The sequence below is a fragment of the Balaenoptera acutorostrata genome, chromosome 4 (assembly GCF_949987535.1).
Source record: "Balaenoptera acutorostrata chromosome 4, mBalAcu1.1, whole genome shotgun sequence".
Lineage (NCBI taxonomy): Eukaryota > Metazoa > Chordata > Mammalia > Artiodactyla > Balaenopteridae > Balaenoptera > Balaenoptera acutorostrata.
Genome location: NC_080067.1, coordinates 69,688,568 through 69,696,627, shown reverse-complemented (window position 1 = coordinate 69,696,627; position 8,060 = coordinate 69,688,568). Strand labels below are relative to the sequence as shown.

The following is an 8,060-nucleotide window of genomic DNA, read 5'->3' as shown; positions in this document are numbered from 1 at the left end:
CATTCCTCCCACCCAACTTATTTCCTTCCTGTTCAAATAGGCAGAATAACTCCATGTTGCCCCAACCCCTACCTGCAAGCATGCATCCCCAGATCCACCATGATGCCCGGCCAAATACAAGCTCTCTCTCAGTTTCCCCTTCTTTGGAAGGAGGCAGGATTAGACAGAACAAAATTGTTTTCTGTGACGTGTGTATAAGCTTGTTTTCCTCCACAGAGAATGTGGTTCAGAAGGCAAGGATTTTGTCTTCTACATCCACCCAACCTAGCACAGTGAAAATATATACAGTAAGCTTGAGACCAGCCTTCTCCTCTATCAGGGACAGGGACAGTTCTAAGCCCTTTCTGCCTCTTGCTTCCTCTTTCTTTCCAAGTAAGGCCCAGAACTAGAGTCAGGGGAAAGTGCCTGAAGACACAGGAGGAGCTTAACAGATAGTCAAGAAGTGAATGAGTCAGTGAGTGAAAGAAAAACAAGAAAAGATAAAAGAACTTTGAAAGCACCCTCACCAGGATTATTTCAGTCTAGCTGAAGGGAACTTTAAGAACCAAGCCAGGATGATAGATAGATAGATGACAGGTGAATGGTAGGATGAAGTGTGAACATGAGATTCCTGGTATTGGCACTGCCTTCACTATGCTCTGGAACCTTTGGGAAATCTCTGAGCCTCAATTTCTCACGTGTCCCATCATCCTGCCTGAAGATGGCCCAATATGGACACTGACCATCAGGGTCCTCGGGGCTGTTTGACATTCATGTTTGAGGCTTCTTCCCCAAATGCCCAGACACCCAGGGCCCCTTGGCGCCTCTGCATCTGCCGAAAGCTTTTCTTGGCTGCAGTCCTGAGCCGGGAACCTTCACTGCCGGCTGGCCGAAAAGAATTCTCAGTTGTGGAAACTGGTAAACTCTACATATTTTACAGATGAGAGACCAAACTCCAGATGACTCTAAATGTGGTGTGAAATGGACAGAAGTCACCCTGCTGGGGTGACATGCCTGAGATAGTGTCATCACCACCACTGTCACCCCATACAGACCTGCACGTCATGGAAAGAGTGGTGCCTTGGCCAATGTTGGCCCTCATCACTTACCCCTCACTCCTAGCCCCTTTTCTGTGCTTTTCTACATTTTAAAAGTAAGAAGGGGTCTACTTGCTGTGCAGGAAAACAGCCCATGGTCACCTAAAAGCAAAGGAGAAAGGGAATTAACCCTCAGTCCTGAGACCTGGCCCAGCGACCAGAGCCCAGCTCCGGTGAGCTGCGGCGGTTGCCACTATACCCGCGGAGGGAGAAAGCTTTTCAGATTGAACAGCCACCAACCCCCAGCCTCCGAAATGCGTCCCTGGGCAGGGGCAGTGATTTGAATGCTAGAGACAGTGCCTACGGAACGGAGCGAATTTGTTGACTTTTAATTTTTTGTTTTTTCTTTGACTTGGTCGAGATAGTGAGGCAGCCTAGGCCCTGGCTGAGATGTGGGTATTTGTCAAACCGTTGTCCCTGTCCCCTGAGTCAGCGGGCCTTTGGCCTCTCCCTGCGGAGCCCACCACTGCTGCATCCTCTCCAAACCACTCAGCCTCTAACTCTTCCTCCCAAACCGAAGCCCCTATCCGGGAGAAGTGCCCGAACCACCCAAGGGGCGCGAGCTCTCACCGAGCCCACCCGCATTCAAGCGTGTGTGTGCGAGCGCGCGCGCGGGGGTGTGGCGCGTGTGCGCGCGCACGCGGTTGTGTGGCGGGGGGCGGGCTCTGCGCCCGCAGGCAGGGCTCAGCTCTGAGCGTGGCATCCTGACTTGCCCGCTGCGAGGGGCAGGGCGCCGCAGTGCCGTAGTAGCGGGCAGCCGAGACACACCGCTCGGGAGCCGCGGGTACCGGAGCGGGCAGAGACCCCGGCACTGCCTAACCCCCACCGGGCCGCCCGAGCTCCATCCCACTCCCCGGGAGGGCTGCGCGGGCCGCAAGACGCCCAGACGCCAGCTCGGTCCCCTTTCAGTCTCTCGGTTCATCTTTCCTCCCAAGTAAGGGAATAAGCCCCAAGGAAGGAGCGCTCCGGAGAACCGCGCAACAAAGTGTTGCATGCTGAGGTAAGACAGTGGCCGGCGCAGTGGAGAGGGGCTCGGGCTGGGGGCGCGGGTTGCAGCAACTTGGAAAAGGGGAGCAAAGCGGGAGCCGGTCGCGTGGCCAGGGGACGGAGCTGCAGACAAGGCCTCGGCGCGCCCCCCCCCCCCGCCCCCGACGATGCCACCTGCCGCACAGCCCCTGCCGGAGGAGATGCCCCGGGTCAGGGTGAGGGCACGGGGAGCCGCCCGGGGTGGCGCACCGGCTTCCTCTTTGACTGGGAGGACCTTCCGAACCTCAAAGGTGTGCGGGCGGGAGGCGTCGTGGCTCCACGCAGTTTGCTGAAGCAACTGGTCAGATTTCGCCCCTTCTAGACTTACCTTTGGTATTCAGTTCGCGCTCCAGGGTGCACAAGGGCGGCAAAGAGCGGGGACACTTCTTCTAACGTCTGGCCGCCAAAGCGTCTGACCGTCCCGCGGGGTTCCAGGACTTTGGGGGACTCCGCAAAGCCCCCGAGCTAGGGGGCGTAAAGGGAAGCTGAAGAGAACGCGGAGACCTTGACAAATAGTAGCTACGGAAGGAGAGGAGGGTCAGGGAGAGAACGTCGGGTTGACCTGTTTAGTCTCGGACTCACGAGATGTGTGTTCCTGTGTGTGCGTGCATCTAGTATCACCTGTGGGGCTTTCGAAAACTCCACCAGTGCACTCATCCTGCACATTCAGTGATTTTCTTCCTCTAGACGAGTGGGCTAGAATTTGGGGAGGGGGCTGTGGAGTTCGAAAAAGCCCTACAGGTGATTCTGATACGCTGTCCCCATCCGTGCCATCACTGCAGCGGGAAGCACGAGACCGGAGCCAGGAGGCAGCTCCCAGGTGTGAGCGATCCAGGTGCGGGACTCAGACCTTCCCGCATCCTCCCTCTTTCCCCGCGGCGAGGCAGGAGGGTCTGCAGCAGCGCGCGGTGATTTGTGGCTGCGCCGCAGTGGCGCGCGGGAGAGCTGCGAACCCGCGGGCGCGCTCGCAGGCGGGCGCGGGGCGGCTGTCTCCTCCGGCTTCATTAGCATACGATGACCTCGCTGTCCGGAAGAGGGCCTGGGAGGGCTGTTTGTCCTTCTTTCATTTCGGGACTTGGGGGAACGCACCTTGGTTTGGGAGGTGTGCACCAGGGGGAGTCGCTGATGAGGGGCAGCGGTCAGGACACAGGGCTGGGAACTGCCCCTCGGGTTCGAAAGGGGGAGACGACGTCGCTATTTCGGTGCCTGGGATTTTTTGTTTAAAAAACAGCCCTCAGAGTCGCTTACTGGAGCACAGGGCATCCCTCGTTGTCAGCGAAGGGTATTAGATCATAGGGGGCAAGTGTCATCACTATTTGGACACACACACACATACAATTTACCTTTCCCTCTCATTCCAGGACTGTGTCCTAACGTGGGAAGGGACTTAGTCTTCTTAAAAAGGGCTGTACTTGCCTCCGTTCCGAAGGTAAATTATACTCATCAAATACAGCGTCTGCCACTAACCTAACTTCCCTGCTGTACCTCCCATCCAAGTCTTTTCTTTAAGGATCACCCTTAACGTTTGTGAATAGCACTGTAGGCATTATTACAAGCATTTTTCTGGGAGGGGTGTGGGAGTAGGGAGCAAGTGGATGAGTCTTTGCCACCTTACAATCTCATGTCAGTGTTTGGTTCAGATCAGCCCAGACATGGGGAGAAAATGATAAACAATCAGAGCGTCTTGGAACCTAGACTTTCAGAGGCAGGAGAAACTACTGAGGACATCTGTTCCAGCTCCCCCTCAAATCTCGCAGAGCACCTGCAGCAGGTAGGGGAGGATCCCGCCAACCTTGCACTCCCAGAGGTCGCAGCTGTGCTCGAAAGGCTGTGCTCAGGAAGGTCCCCATAAAGCAGCAGCTCTCCCCTCTACTGCTGATCCCTAGAGGGGAGGCTGCCCCTACCGTTTTTGTTGTGGTAAAACTCTTTTTTTAAAAAATATCTTATTGTATTGCAACACTATGATATACTTTTTTAGTATAAAGGTAATTCATGTTGAAGGTAGAAAATGTGGGAAGTCGAAAAGTGTGCAGAGAATCAAACAAACCACCCACAATTGCACACAAATCAGATTATTGTGTAAAATATGTAAATGGCATAACATCCCACTTCTCCACACAAATAATTAGAACAGCCCTCACTCCTAGGAAGGTACATCACTATCAGAGCCAAATTCAGCCAGCCCAGCCAATCAGTAACAGCTTCTTCACATACTGGCCATTTTCGCAGAAGTGTTTGTTTACACCAAGTATTAGAATTCCACAACCAAACCACAGTGGGAGGTGATACCTTTTCATATGTAACAGAGTTCACCTGCCTCACTTCCCTTCCCCACCCCAGCCGCTCACGGCTAGTGACTATGGATCATGCAATAAAAAACAAGGTGATACATATCATCCAAAAAAATGTCCTCAGGTGAAAAAAATGTGGCCACAGAAGAGAAACTGAATTAGGCAATACAAAAGGGGAAATTTTGTGGTAGAGAATTTTCCAGGTAATGGACTGGGTGCTCTATGTGCGTTCCTCTGTCGATGCATCTTTATTCTACTCAGATTGGTTGGTCTCAGAAATGCACCTGAAAGCTGTCTAGAGCTGTGCAGTGTGTTTCCACAAGTGACTATTACCATTTTCACTTAATTCATTAAAATTAAATAAAATTAAGATTTCAGTTTCTCAGTCACATTTCTAGCACTTAAATGCCACATATGGCTTCCGGCTGCCATATTGGAGAATGCACATATAGAACATTTCCATCATTGCAGAAAGTTCTACTGGACAGTGCTGGTTAGATTGTAAGCTTGGTGCAGGCAGAGGTGTGAATTTTGTCTTCCACAGTATCCCCTGCAACCAACACAGTGCCTGGCCAGAGGAGGACGAAGGGGAGGAGGAGGGATGGTGGGAGTAAATGTAGTGTTAACATTAGCTATACCATTTATTGGGCACCTATTTTGTGCCCATCACTGTGCTGTATTTTGTGCATGCATTGTCTTCCTTTAGACTCAAATCACTACAAGCCTGGTGGTAACCTTATTTCACAGACAAGGAAACTGAGTCTCAGGAAGTTTAAGTAAGTGGTTGTAAAGCTAGGAGTAGAGAGGCTGAGTTTTAACTCAGGCCCTTATGATTTCAAAGCCTATTTTCTCAGGCCTTTTGCTTTACCGCCTCAGTAAATATCATGTGTGGTAATGCAGATGTGAATTGTCATAGTCTTGGCTTCCCAGGAAGTCAGAGAAAGGGTACTCTTGAAGGCTTCCCAAGGGAAATATTGGTATTATTTGCAATGTTAATAGCATTTCAAGAGTGTAAAATTTTGCTTGGGGGCTCAAGAGGTTTTGTCCTTGGATGGGTATGACGTCGGGAGAAAGGAACCCACCCATAGTGTGGTCTGACCAGGCCAGCCAACCACCACCCCCTGTGCTTCTCCTCAGGGAGGCTGATTATCAGCCCGGGAGAGAAATACTGGCTTGGTTAGGATCTCACCACCAATTATTGGCATAACCTGGCTCCCGACTCCCTGGCCAGTGCCCTTCCCACTGCACCATCCTGCCCCATAGGCCACTGGCTCCAGTATTGTCTTATCATTATCACTCTTGCCCCATTTTCCCCTAATTTCTTTACTCTTAATGAATAAAACACAACATTTCAAGGGATGCTTAATCAGCACCAAGTAGAGTGAGATTATCACTTCCTTTTTTCTACATCTCATGTTTCTCTTAAAACCCTGTCAGGTTGAACTAGCAATCTATACAAGTAACATCTGTTGAGTTTAGTATCAGCTGAAAAAACTCAGCTGTCTTTTAAACTTACTCTTGAACTGTATCCCCTGCCTGCCACCCCCCTCCCCTTCCGTGCTTGTACAGATGATACCTGGGACTCAAATACAGAGCCCTTGCATTTATTCCCAGTTTTATCTTGTTTAATTCAGTCTGTCTTGCCAGCTTGCCCAGATATTTCTGACTTTGATTCTGCTATCCAGCATATATACTGTTCCTTCCAGCTGGCTTCCTGTTGTCCCCAAACCTGATGAGCATGTCCCCTTCAACTAAGTCATCAATAAAAAATGATGAATATTACAGCATTCTGAGACATTCCACTATATGCTCCTGAAAGACAATGTTAATTCAATAAGTAAATAGCACTTTTTAAGAAAATTTATTTAACTTCTTGTACTATCTATCACTCAATCCATAATTCTTCATCTTTTATGCTGGAGTTTTTTTTTTTGTTTTTTTTTAAATTATGGTCAATTGATTAAAAAAAATTTTTTTTTTAATTTTATTTGTTTATTTATTTATTTTTGGCTGTGTTGGGTCTTAGTTTCTGTGCGAGGGCTTTCTCTAGTTGCGGCAAGTGGGGGCCACTCTTCATCGCGGTGCGCGGGCCTCTCACTATCGCGGCCTCTCCCGTTGCGGAGCACAGGCTCCAGACGCGCAGGCTCAGTAATTGTGGCTCACGGGCCTAGTTGCTCCGCGGCATGTGGGATCCTCCCAGACCAGGGCTCAAACCCGTGTCCCCTGCATTGGCAGGCAGATTCTCAACCACTGTGCTACCAGGGAAGCCCCCTCTTCATCTTTTTCAAAAGATTATCAGAGGAATCATATCAAAGGTCTTGATAAAGTCCAGATACTCTTTATCACTGGTATTTCCCTGATCTCCCTGCCTAATAATGTTGTCAGAGAAGCAATTTTGTTACTTTGACATAAACTACTAGCAGTTAACCCACGTTGATTTCTCAAGATCACAACTTCAGTCCTAAAAGCTCATTCCACATCCTGTTCTGCAGTGTTTCCTGGGATTAACATCAACACCTCAAGTTAAGACATTTTTATAAGTTATTTTTCCCATTTTAAAAAAGTAAAATTGTCTTTGCCATGAGGGTGATGGTGATGGTGGTGGCAGTGGTGACAGTAGTGGTGGAGGGTGGTGATGGTGGTTCATGGTAATGATGGTGGTGGTGGTGATGGTGGTTCATGGTAATGATGGTGTTGGTGGTGGTGGTGGTGGTGGTAATAATGGTGATGGTAATGATGGTGGTAGTGGCTTTCTTATTCTATGATTCTGAACAGATTAAGGAGAGTGGTTCAGTGATCTCAATTGCATATTGTCTTGGCACCCTGGAATATATTCAGTAAGGCCAAAAGATTGTATTAATTTGGGGCAGATCTAAGAGTCTCTAGCATCACTGAAAAATGAGATCAGAGAAGGAGCCAAGGGAGCAATTGGTCCCAGGCCTTCCTATTCAAACTGAGGAATCCTCCATCTAAAGCGGAAGGGCCCTGCATGGGCTCACACCTCCAGGACAGGCCAAGGTCTCACCATTCTTCCCCAGTGCTTTGTCCAGGGCATACTCCTTCTTTCCATCTCTGATTCTGAAGAAGGCTAAGGCTTTGTTTCCTGCAGAAATGTTCTTTTATTCTCTTGGAATTAACCTCTTAATCATTGATGTCTCAGTGAAAATTAAATATTCTTTCCTGTTATCATGATTTAAAAGGAGAAAGGAGAAGCAAGCTCATTTTCCAAGTGGGAAATGGAGCCAAAATATCTCCATAGCAGGACAAGGGCACAGAGAGAAAAGGACTAAGTAAGAGAAGACTTTTTAAAAATTTTTTATTTTATATTGGAGTATAGTTGATTTACAATGTTGTGCTAATTCCAGGTGTACAACAAAGTAATTCAGTTATACATATACATATGCCATTCTTTTTCAAATTCTCCTCCCGTCTAGGTTATTACAGAATATTGAGAAGAGTTCCCTGTGCTATACAGTAAGTCTTTGTTGGTTATCTGTTTTATATATAGTAGTGTGTATATGTCAGTCCCAAACTCCTAATTAATCCCTCCCCACTACCTTTCCCCTTTGGTAACCATAAGTTTGTTTTCTAAGTCTGTGAGTCTGTTTCTGTTTTGTAAATAAGTTCATTTGTATCATTTTTTTAGATTCTGCATGTAAGCGATATC

At 48.6% G+C, this 8,060-nt stretch overlaps 1 protein-coding gene across 7 annotated transcripts in view; it reads left to right on the top strand.

Moving 5' to 3' along the window:
• The first annotated feature begins 1,746 nt into the window (after positions 1-1,746).
• The window catches only part of DGKG (diacylglycerol kinase gamma), a 203,295-nt gene continuing 196,981 nt past the window's right edge, over positions 1,747-8,060 (top strand). For 5 of the 7 annotated variants that reach the window (XM_057545820.1, XM_057545817.1, XM_057545819.1 and 2 more), the window contains exon 1: positions 1,747-2,076. The gene's annotated coding sequence lies outside the window, so the exon portion shown is untranslated. Of the gene's footprint in view, positions 2,077-3,463; positions 3,532-7,827; positions 7,868-8,060 lie in introns of all 7 variants that reach the window. The other 2 variants (XM_057545816.1, XM_057545815.1) reach the window with 2 other exon arrangements.